Source organism: Grammomys surdaster, unplaced genomic scaffold (genome assembly GCF_004785775.1).
Source record: "Grammomys surdaster isolate TR1022 unplaced genomic scaffold, NIH_TR_1.0 1089, whole genome shotgun sequence".
Lineage (NCBI taxonomy): Eukaryota > Metazoa > Chordata > Mammalia > Rodentia > Muridae > Grammomys > Grammomys surdaster.
Window position 1 is genome coordinate 5220 of NW_021605508.1, and position 12122 is coordinate 17341.

The window sequence follows — 12122 nt, forward strand, 5'->3', positions numbered from 1 at the left end:
GTTTTCAGGATCCTAGATGATGGGAGGTACCGAACTCCTGAAGGTTCTCACGCAGAATTCCACGGAGAATCTCAGGGTTCTAAGTATCTGCTCAACCATGACCCAGGATACCCTTATACAGTCCCACAGAATGCCAGTGCAGGGAGGCAGGAGTGGGGGAGATGGAATGGAATAGGGATTTCTGGGGAGGGGGTGGTAGAAACCTGGAAAGGGGATAACAATTGAAATGTAAATAAAGAAAATATCCAATTAAAAAGAAGAAGACAAACCAGTCATGGGATGAAATTCACAATATGAGGCAGAATAGAGCACATTTGGTGATATGTAGAATGGTTTGTTCTTTGTTGCACTGTGTAATCTGTGGTGAAATCAATTAACATATTTTTATAATTATAAACTAATAAAATATTTAAATAGGTAAAAATGGCTAGTCCAGGTCTTTTCTTGATACCATTTGCATGGAAATACATTTTATAGCCTTTTAGTCAGTTTGAGGTAGTGTCTGTCTTTGTTACTGAGGTGTGTTCTCTATCATCTTCATGAGATTGGATTTTAGGTCAGAATCCTGCTCTTTAGTTGTATCCAGGGCTTGCTGTGGTGAGAGACCTGGGTTTTGATGTTGCCAAGCGGCATTGGTTTCTATCTCCTATGTTCTTGCATTTGCCTCTCACCATCTGGGTATCTCTGGTGTTAACTAACCTTGCTGTCTATGACTGGATCCTGTCCATCTTTGTAGGAAGGTAGATCTTTTTGAGGTGGATTAGAGAAGTTCTTCTTTGAGACAAACAGTGCTGTCTCTGGTTAGGGGGCCCTCCTGTGATCCTGGTTACAGCAGACCTCCTTGGAGTCAGGCTGTCTCTGGGTGTGGGCAGGAGGTTGGAATGCCTGATCTGCCCTGGGCAGAGTTGCAGACCAGAAGAAGTTTTTTTTTTTAAATCATAGGAAGAGTAAAGTTGGTTGTTGTCAACTTGTAAAGGCTAACAAATAGAGCTGTTGGACTAATTCACAGTTTATATTTATAAAAAATAACTCATTTTAAACTTTGATACTGACAGACTGTAAGCCAAGTCATAGCAGATGTCAGCCTGTGATGAGTTCTCTGAGAGCAAAGGGATTCTTATTAGCACTGTTGCTCAATATGTTGTCTGGAGGCAAAACATAAGGAGAGAAAAGTTGGGAGGGATGTGGGACCGCACTGAGAGTGGAAGGGACAAAGCAGTGCTGTGGACATAGACTCCAGTACCCGTAGGCCATGGGATTCTGGGAAGTGCTCCTACCTGAGGGAACCCTCAGATCAGAAAGAGGAAGGACAGCAGATGCTGGTGCTGTGTTGGAGGGGAAGCTCTTCTTCTCGAAGAGAAGGCAGTACAGTGAGCAGAGAGATGGAGGTTTCCTTGATGCTTCTCTACAGGGGTGTATATCCTGGCAGGGTCTTCTGCTCACAGGTAAGGGTATCAACTCTCTGATGGTGGTGGAAAACTGTGATGGGTTGAGGGGAACTCAGAGGCAGGCAGGAGTCTCCTAAAAAGGATAGGAGTCTGAGGTGAGACTTGAGGATTTTGGTGGTAGTCATGGGGCAGAAGGTATTGTGTGGAACAGAGGCTTATCAGGTTAATAAATATTTGTAGACAGAATGTGAGGAGTAAAACAGAAAAGCCTCAAGCCAATAATATTGGCTATTATGTTTTAAAGACTGACATTTCCAACCATGACAACATGACTCTCCAAGTTGGAACCAAACACAGGCAGGCCAGTGATTGTTTGTGGAGATAGGACCTGAATTCAGTCTTCAGGTCCCACATGGTAAATAGAACAGACTCCTGCTAGCCTTTATCTGCCTTCTATAGAGGTTTGAACCATGAAACTGCAAGAAACATACTAGACACCTTCATTCACAAAATGCAGACATGCAAATACATAAGGAAATTTAAAAATATTTAAATCACACTTCAATATAATTATTATTAGTTCCAAACCTGGATACCATGGATAAACCCATGAAAACACATTTTCCCCTTCTTTCCTTCCTCTCTCTCTCTCTCTCTCTCTCTCTCTCTCTCTCTCTCTCTCCCTCCCTCCCTCTCTCTCTTTTCCTTCCTTCCTTCCTTCCTTCCTTCCTTCCTTCCTTCCTTCCGTCCTTCCTTCCTTTCCTTACTCTCTCCTTCCATCCCTTTTTCTTCCATACTTCATTCTTTTCCTCCTACTTTTTTTCTTTTTATAGACTGGTATCTGATTCTTTCTCTGAAACTTAAATTTCTAAAAAGGTCAGACTAATCCCTGTCCTCACAAAGCCCTGGTTTCAGTGGACCTGGCATCAAAGTATTCAGAAGTTAACATTGATACCACAAAGAGAACAGAGAAAAATTTAGAAAGTGAGGAACTCTTTAGAGGAGGAGGTCAGAGTAGTATCCTTAAACCAAATACAGGGACATGAAATCAAAATCCAGACAGACGTCTGAGCAGTAAAACCTTAGACTGTTAATGGTACAGTGAGAGGCTCTGAGGGAGTAGAAGTCATGTTGCTAACCTCCGTAAAAGGGGGTGGGCACACCCCTACCCATATCCCTAATCTGAGCTAGTATCATACCTGCACAAAAGTGATGGGTTCTCTCTCTTCCCTTTTAGCTTTTCTTTTAGCCTCCTGGTTCCTGCCCACCACTGTCCAGGTCACCATTGAATTAGTGCCACCCCAAGTGGCTGAAGGAGAAAATGTCCTTCTTCTTGTTTACAATCTGCCAGAGAATCTTATAGGCATAGCCTGGTTCAAAGGAGTGACAAATATGAACCTTGGAATTGCAATGTATGCACTGACCTTTAACATAAGTTTTTTAGGGCCTGAACACAGTGGTAGAGAGACAGTGTACAGAAATGGATCCTTTCTGCTCCGCAATGTCACCAAGAAGGACACAGGATTTTATACTCTACGAACCTTAAATATACATAAAAAAATTGTATCAACAACATCCATATATCTCCATGTGTACAGTAAGTGATTCTTTGTGAACTCTGGGTGCTGGGTGGGATTCATTCTATGACACACACAAACAAGTGTCAGGCCTGGCTTGGGGTCATATCTCCTCTACATTGTGACCCCATGTTGTGGTTTGAGCATTTATTTCAAGACACAAGTGATGAAGAATAGTAGAAATAGATCAGAATCCTTTATTTGACTTCACATTTAAGATAGGTGGAGACATGTTGGTTAATTCAGCCAGGAATATCTTCTCGAGAAAGACCTTTAGGCATTGAACATTGGGCCTGGTTGAGAAATACATAGCATACTTACAGAGATGAGAGAACCAGGAATCTTTGACCCAAGAACTCTATTCCAGATTCAACTCCTGATGGTCCTGAAAATCATTTTACAGAGGTGAATTTGGATTTTTGCGTGCAGGGAATAGTGATATCAAGTAGTTAAAGTCTTGTGTTGTGTGGGACCAGGCAGTGCACTGCTAGGAAAGTCATGGTTAGGCTGGATCCCCTGGACATCTCCAGTGACTCAGCATAGAGGCTTAGCTGGACAGGTGCCCAGTTCATTAATGACCTATTATCATGGATTTATGGGACTTCACATGAAGGTCATTGTCATCAACATGAGAGAGAGAGAGGGCACTGGTCTTTCTGACAAGTGTTTGTTTTCTGGGTTCCAGGTCAGGGAATTCTCTCTTGTATGAAAATAGAAACAGGTTCTGTGGATCTGAACAGCTCCCAAGATGTTAGCTACAGTTCCCACAGTTATTAACAGTGGGCAGCATCAATACACAAAATCAACATTCAGGGATCTGATACTGGAGAACCAGAACCATCTTGTCAACTGAGAAGAGGGCACCACACAGGGAAAATGACAACTGCATGGAGACACAATATAGCACAAGAAGATACCACACACCTTTGCTGAGCAACAGACACACCTGCTGAGGACACAGGGTCTCATCGTAGCTGCCAAGTATGGCACGGCCATGGCAGGGATGGCATGATATTATTCCTGCCCCTGGAACAGAGCCCAGCAGGGCATGAGCATCTATGAGTGTTGATGTGGGTGTAAGGCTTGTTTGTAGATATTAAAAATATATTTTACTTCATGTTCTTCCTTCAGGAAATATTCTTTCTGCCAGGGTTATTGAAAAATATTCTCCCTGTTAAGGCTAATGACTCCATGATAATTAGAAGCAGCATAATTTTGGGAGGTGAGGGCGTGTCTACGTCTCAGCAAAATGGTAAATGCTGAGACTTTCAGGACAGCCCTTAAGGATATGGGAAACACCTCTGAAAACATGAGTTCAAAAATATATGATTTCTCAATCATGCAAAATGTAAGGATACAATTGTATAAGGAGCTTCACAAATCTAAAAGAACAGAGGCAGTTGCACTGTAAATCAGCTTGTCAGAAAAATACTAAGGAAGGAGATAAAGAGATTTAGGGAGTGTCAATTGCAGGGCAAGATCCCACCAAGCTAAGTATTTGTACTTACAAAGGCAGGCAAATTCCTGAGTTCAAGGCCAGCCTGGAGCAGAGGGAGTTTAGGTCCAGGACCAGATGTGGTAGGAATGGCAATTTTAGGGTGGGGTCCTATCCAGCTAGCTTATTATTTTCTGTGCTTCAAAGGCAGGCAGATCTATGAATTATATATATATTGTATATAATTGCTCAATACACACACACACAGACACACACACACACGTATGTAAATATACATAAGTTGCTCACTGTCTCTAAGAATCAAGGGTGTAGGGTCATAGAATGCTGATCTGTGGGATAATCAAAATGGAACCTGGAGTAAACGAGTGGATTGATAGTGAATAAAAGATTGGGCTTTGATCTTAAAGGGATGAGCTATCCTGGGAGTTTTTAGAAAAGCAAGAAAAGCTGTCTTGAGCAGCACATAGAGGCAACAGTCTGAAAGGATGTCTCAAGAACATAGGCCATCAGCTCGTAACCCACAATTTGACTTTGAGTCATTTGTTTCTCTGCTCTCAGACACCACTTCCTCACAATTTCTCTTCAAGCTGAGGCTGGTCCTTGGCACTTAGCCAAATTGAAAGGTCCTAACATGGATTGATCTTTTTCTTCTCTTCTAGCCTTCCTTTGGACCTGTGGACCTCTTTCCCCCTCTGTCCAGCTCACTATTGGATCAGTGCCACCCAGTGTTGCTGAAGGGGGAAGTGTTCTTCTAGTTGTTCACAACCTCCCGGGGAATCTTCGAGCCCTTTTCTGGTACAAAGGGATGATTGTGTCCAGATTGCAAGACACATAATAGCCACAAATTTAAGTGTTCATGGGCCTTTACACAGCGGAAGAGAGAGAATATACAGCAATGGATCTCTGATGTTCTACAATGTCACATGGAAGGATGCTGGACTATACACTCTACGAACTCTAAGTACAGATATGAAAACAGAATTATCACATGTACAACTCCAGGTGGACAGTAAGTAATTCTTTGTGATAGTTCAGTGCAGTGTAGAGCTTAAATAGACAGGGCTGTCATACCGAGCCTGTACCTCCTTCCTGTCTTCACTGTGATCCCATGTTGATTTTTGAGCACTTGGTACAGGATACACATGTTTGAGATAAATGGCCTTTGTCCTTTGACTCCCAACCCCCATCATGGAAGACCTTGATGGAAAGTAACTCAACCTACCATATAAGACTCTTCCTAGTCTCTTAGGACTCTAGTCAGGTATTTGAGGAAACCACAGCATACTCAAGGAAAGGTGAACACCAGAAAGCCCTGAACAGGGCTTTTCAAGGCCAGACTAAAGTGAACTTGGCAAGCACTGTCCTGAGATTCAACTTCTACTTTCTCTCAGAGGTTATAGGGAACCCTGTTTTTTCTGTTTGTTTGTTTTTGTTTTTGGATGTCTATGTCAAATTTAAATATTTATTAACTTCAAACGTGAGTTTCCTAAACAAAATTCAGGAGTTGATGTAGGCACCATAAAGGAGTCCTCTTTAGTGGCTTGGTCCTCATGTCATGTTCAATCTGCTGTTTTGTATCACTCAGGTTCCCTAGCCCATGGGTTGAACTGCCTGTAGTAGACTGGATCCACCCATATCAAACCCTAATTAAAAATATATATCATAGGCTTGCACACAGGCTACTCTGGTGGTGGCACTTTCTTTTTTTCTTTTTTTTTTTAAAGATTTATTTATTTATTATATATGAATGCACTGTAGCTGTCTTCAGACATACCAGAAGAGGACATCAGATCTCATTACAGATGGTTGTGAGCCACCATGTGGTTGCTGGGATTTGAACTCAGGACCTCTGGAAGTGCAGTCAGTGTTCTTAACCACTGAGCCATCTCTCCAGCCCGGCGCTTTCTTTTAAAAAACAACTTTTTACTTATTTTTTTTGTGAACTTCACATCATGTGCCACAATCCCACTCATCTTGTCCCTTCATATCTATCCTCTGCACTTGTAACCCCTCCCCAACAGAAAACAACAACAAGAACAAAAAGAACAACTAGAACAAGAACAATAACAAAAGTAAATGAAAAGAGAAAAATTTCATCATGGAAGCTGTAGTGTATTGTAGTGTTTTGTGGCATACCCTGTTGTACACACATCTTTACTTGCAAATGTTTGTTGCAATCACTGGTCTGCTTTAAGGTCTGTATATTCTGCTATAGTATCAATATTGCATCTTCACTATTACTCCTTTCAGATATCCCCTTGTTGCCCTGTGTTACAGATATCCTGCTGCTATGGATCAGCAGGAGTGGTCACTTCATGTGCTATAGTACTTCATAGATTTTGTGGTGGACCTACTCAAAGCCCTGCATCTGAGCTTGGGTAGTAGCTGAGTTGGTCATCCCACCAGCTCTCCCACACCCACATCACCAGATCAAGCTCTCCAGCACTGCTTTGGCAGGGTCAGGTCTCCCATTCTCAATTGCTTGGGGCTGGCTCACCCAAACCCACACACAAACCCACACTCACACCCATACCCACACACACACACACACACACACACACCACGTGGACCAGCTCTTCTGTGCAGCCCAGGTGAGGTTCAGGGCTGATCTTCCAAATGCTGTAGCCTTTGAGGGACAGGGATAGCTCTCCAGCTCTTTTGGACTTTGGGGTCACCTCTCTTCTTGCTGCAGGCAGAAAAGGTTGTAGGGGAAGACATCTTTCCCTCTCCCACACCTGGTGGTGGCATTTTCAATTGAGGCTTTGTCTTTCAAAAGGACTCTACATTGTTATAAGTTCACATAAAACCAGGCAGCCTTTTCCAAGACCTAAGTCTGGTCTCAGTATCAGATTGCTACCGTTCCTCATTCAGATCCAGTCCTGTAGGATGCAGATCAGAGCAAAGCAGAGTAGCAAGGACATCTAGAAAGTGAGGTCAGGGGTTGTCTGGAGCAACAAAGCAAACTAAAAACAAAAAATAAGAAGCAAAAAGTGGAAATCTGTGGTCCATATTGTTCAGTGGAGGCATCATCTGAAACCACAGTGTCCATGAGTGTATTCAGTGGCTGACTGAGGGCAGTGTGGGAGCTGCCAAGTAGACACTTAAGACGACACATCCATGAAAAGGAAATAACATTTTCAGGGACACTGAGAGAATGGACAAAGACATGTTACTGACTTTGATCAAGTGATATAGACACACCTACATTCGCAACTCTAGGCAGAATGACAAATTCATATGCTCAGGACAGAAGTAGCCACCTTTCATCAACCACAATGATTACTTGTGATGGATTTTTTCTTTTTTCCTTTCCAGCCTCCCTTTCTACATGCTATAACACCCTTACCTCTTCTCAACTCATGATTGAACCAGTGCCACGGTATGCTGCTGAAGGAGAAAGTGTTCTTCTCATTGTTCATAATCTGCCGAAAGATGTGCAAGATTTTTCCTGGTACAAATCAGTGTATGGAGATGAGATATTGAAAATCACAGAATACAGCAGGTCCATGAATTCCACCACATGGGGAAGTGAACTCAGCAGAAGAGAGAGTGTGTACACCAATGGATCCCTGCTACTCCAGAATGCCACAGAGAATGATGCAGGAATGTACACATTTGAAACTTTAAGCAGAGATTTCAAAATTGAAAAAGCACAGGTTCAATTATATGTAAATAGTAAGTGACTCACTATGCCCTTTGGCTACTGGGTATGACTTATTCCTACATTGGACTGTCAGGACTGGGTTGTGCTTCTTCTCTATTCCACTGGATTTTATCCCCATACTGGGCATTGAGTAGTTACTGTGTGACACACATGAGGCAGAAAAACTACAGTAGATCAGAATCCCTCACCAGTGTTCACTTCCACAGAAGAGAATGTGTGTGGTATAATTCACCATGAAGATATCACACTCAGTGCAGACTCTTGTGGCTCTCACCATACACATAAACATCTTGTGGCTCTCGCCATACACATCTTCTTGTGGCCCCATGAAAGACTCTGTGGGACTCAGACAGGCTCTGGCTGAGGAAGACATGGGGTCCTTACAAAGAGCACCAGGAAGCCCTGGCTCCAAATCTCATTCCCTAGCATAACTCAAGGTGACACTGTGGAAAAATTTTGTGATTTAGTTTTTATTTCCTCTTAGAGCTGACAGAGAGTGAGTCTTTACTGAGTCTTAAGAACCCATATAGTATGGAACCAGCTGTGCACCATTCTCACAGCTGCAGTTTTATAGGTCACCTCTGCATCTCCTTCTCCTGAGTCTCAGTGGCCATGTGTCTGGGCCATAGCCAATTGTTCTGATGGACTTAGAAGACTCACAGGAAGGTCAGTGCTCCCATGGAAGAAACAAAGGAGCAGATAACAACTTGAGACATTGTCATGGGTCCAGCCTAGGGAATTCTCTTCTGTAGGAAAATAGCAACAGATACTGCTGATTTGAGCAGCTCCTTCATCCTAGGCAATTGCTAATAACTAAGCTTAACTCACTGACATAGCAATGGTTATTTACAATGTCTTCTGTTATAGGACAACTGAGACATAGGAAACACTGGCTGAATGTTGGTCACACATCCTGGGTGGCAGATCAAAAACACAAGATATGCCTACAGTTACAGTTCTAGTTTCCCCCTTAAAGACTTTAAGTGTGAAGTATAGAGGGGATGATTGAGTTTTCTGTAAGAGTAATTTGTTCTTCTCTGTATTTTCACAGAGCCTGTGTCACAGCCCTTAATTCGAGTCACCAACACCACAGTCACAATACAGAGCTCTGTTGTCCTCACCTGCATCTCAGCTGACACTGGAATCTCCATCTATTGGATCTTCAATAACCAGAGTCTGCAGCTTACAGAGAGGATGACACTATCTCCGACAAAGTGCCAACTTAGCATTGATCCTGTCAGGAAGGAGGATGCTGGAGAGTATCAATGTGAAGTCTCCAACCCAGTCAGTTTGCAGAGCAGTCCCCCAGTCAGCCTGACTGTGATGAATGAGTGACCCCTTCTCCCATCCTATAAAAGAATGGGGGCATTGTTTTATTGATAGGGTACAAGATGGAGTAAAGTTAAATGGTGAAAATTGTCAGCTACCATTCAGGTACAGCCAGCATCATGAGTCATGTCTGTAATCCTGGGATAAATGTCTATATAAGTATAGCCCAGAACTTAAAATGAGACCCTGTCTCCAATGGAAAACAGAGACATCAATGTAGTAAACAAAAATGCAAAGGCATTAAGGAATTAAGTTGTGGATCAAATATATAGCCAGTCTTCAGAATTCATGGGAACTAATTTCAGGAACCCCCAAACTTTGTAATGTGAAAATGGTGCAATGTTTGCATAGAGACAAATGCATCCTGTCATATATCCAAACACATTCAATGCTTAACTTGTTTACCTAACACCAGTACCTCTTAGTCCTGCATGTGAAGTGAGGAAGAGTGACAGGGAGGAAGACTGCCCATGTTTCACAGTGGACATAATTAGTCTCTTTGTGCATAATGTTTGGCTATGTGTCTCTGCATTTGTTTTATTCCCACCTTCTGCCAGAAGAAGCCTATTTGATGATGGCTGGATAGGTCACTGATGTATGAGTGTAGTAGAATATTGTTAGGAATCAATTTTTTGTTTGTTTTACAAGTCCTGTTTGGATTCATTCTACATATTTTGGCTATTTAGTCTCTGGTTCCTGTTACCCAGTCAGCACTGAGTATAGGTTCCTTTTTGTGGAGTGAATCTTAAGTAAATCAGACATTGGTTGATGACTCTTACAAGTTCTGGGCCACTACAGCCCTACTGTATTTTTCAGGCAGGACAAATAGTAGGGCAATGGTTTTGTGGCTGGGTTAGTGGTCACATTTTTTCTTCTTCTACACCAAAAAGACTACAACTTACAAATTAAGGCTTCAAGTAGGGACTGCTCAACTTTTCCATGTTAAGTGGGTTGTGTATTTGTGTTGTCCTTTGCAATGAGGTCTTCTTATTGGTTTGTGGAGAACAACCTTTTGCTTTAGTTCCATCCTGGGTTTGGAGATTTCCATGGGACTTGCATGGCATACAATTCAATTGAATGCAATCCATGCTAGCAACTGGAAGCCTTGCTTTATGACAAAAGATAACCATTTGAGACTCCATATTCTTAATTGCTAGGAGATATCATTAGGATCACTTTCATATACTTTAGGAAGTTTCCATTGCACTAGGTTTTCATATTATCTCTCAAATGCCTCTCAATTCCATCGATCTCTCTTTGAATCTCCCAAAATATATCTTCCTGTCTTCCCACCTGATCCTTCTATTCCTGTACCCACCCATCCACCCACCAGTCTGCCTTTAAAGGTATTCTACTTCCCCATACCAGAGAGATTTATGTGTCCCCTCTAGGCTTGTTTAGCTATCCTCTCTGGGTCTATGGAATGTAGCTTGGATATCATTTACTTAATAGCTGATATCCACTTATAAGGAAATATATACCATTTTTATCTGGGTCTGTGTTACTTCAATCAAAATAGGTTTTCTATATCCATGCTTTGTCTGAAAATTTCATGATACCATATATTAACAGCTTACTAATACTTCACTGTGTAAATGTACCACATTTCAAAATTTTATTTTTCTGTTGAGGGATATCTTACTTGTTTCCAATTTTTTGACATCATTAATAAAGCACCCATAAACATGATTGTGCAAATGTCCTTATAGTAAGAATTAATATCCTTTGGTTGTATGTCCATGAGTGGTGTGATGGTTTGTATATGCTTGGCCCAGAAAATGGCACCATTAGGACGTGTGACCTTGTTGGAGTAGCTGTGTCACTGTGATCATGGTCTTTAATATCCTCATCCTAGCTAGCTGAAGAAACTAGTCTTCTGCTAGTTGCTGTAGAACAAGAGGTGTAACTCTTAGCTTCTCCAGCCCCACATCTGCCTGGACAATGCTGTGCTCCTGGCTTGATGATACAAAACTGAACTTCTGAACCTGTTAGCCAGCCACAGTTAAATGTTGTCCTTATAAGAGTTGTCTTGGTCATGGTGTCTGTTCACAGCAGAAAAAACCCTAACTAAGACAAGTGGCATAGATGTATTTTGATGTAGATCATCTCAACTTTCTGAGTAACTGTCAAATTGAATTCCATAGTTGCTCTATAAATCTGCACTCCCAATAAAAATGGAGGACTAATAGCTTTTCTTCACATCTTCAACAGCATGAGCTTTCAATTGGATTTTGGAGGACTAATAGCTTTTCTTCACATCTTCAACAGCATGAGCTTTTAATTGGGTTATTGATGTGGTTTCATTTCTGGGTCTTTGATTCTATTCCATTGATTTTTCTTGCCTATCTCTATACCAATACCACACAGTTTTTATCACTATTGCTCTGTAGTACAGCTTGAGGTCAGGGATGGTGATTTCTTGTTGTGTTGTAGCATGTGTGGGAGTGGGTCCTCTTGTGTCGAACTGTGAGTCCTGAGTCTGCTGCCCCCAATGGGCTAGGGCCATGGCTCAGAGAGGCAGAGGTGCAGGAAGTTGACTGTGTTCACTCCATTCCAGTGCTGGGTGGACATGGGGCTGTGAGATGCCACAGGACTCCACTCTACACATTGGGATAACACAGTCTGGGGTCCCATGGGGGCCAGAGCTCTTCAGTTTTGGTCCCTGGACCAAGAGATGGCTGGGAACCGACTGGTTCTCAGGCCCTTGG

At 42.2% G+C, this 12122-nt stretch overlaps 1 pseudogene; it reads left to right on the plus strand.

Annotated features, from left to right (window-relative positions):
* The first annotated feature begins 1252 nt into the window (after positions 1-1252).
* Positions 1253-9420, plus strand: LOC114634776 (annotated as a pseudogene).
* Positions 9421-12122: the final 2702 nt, after the last annotated feature.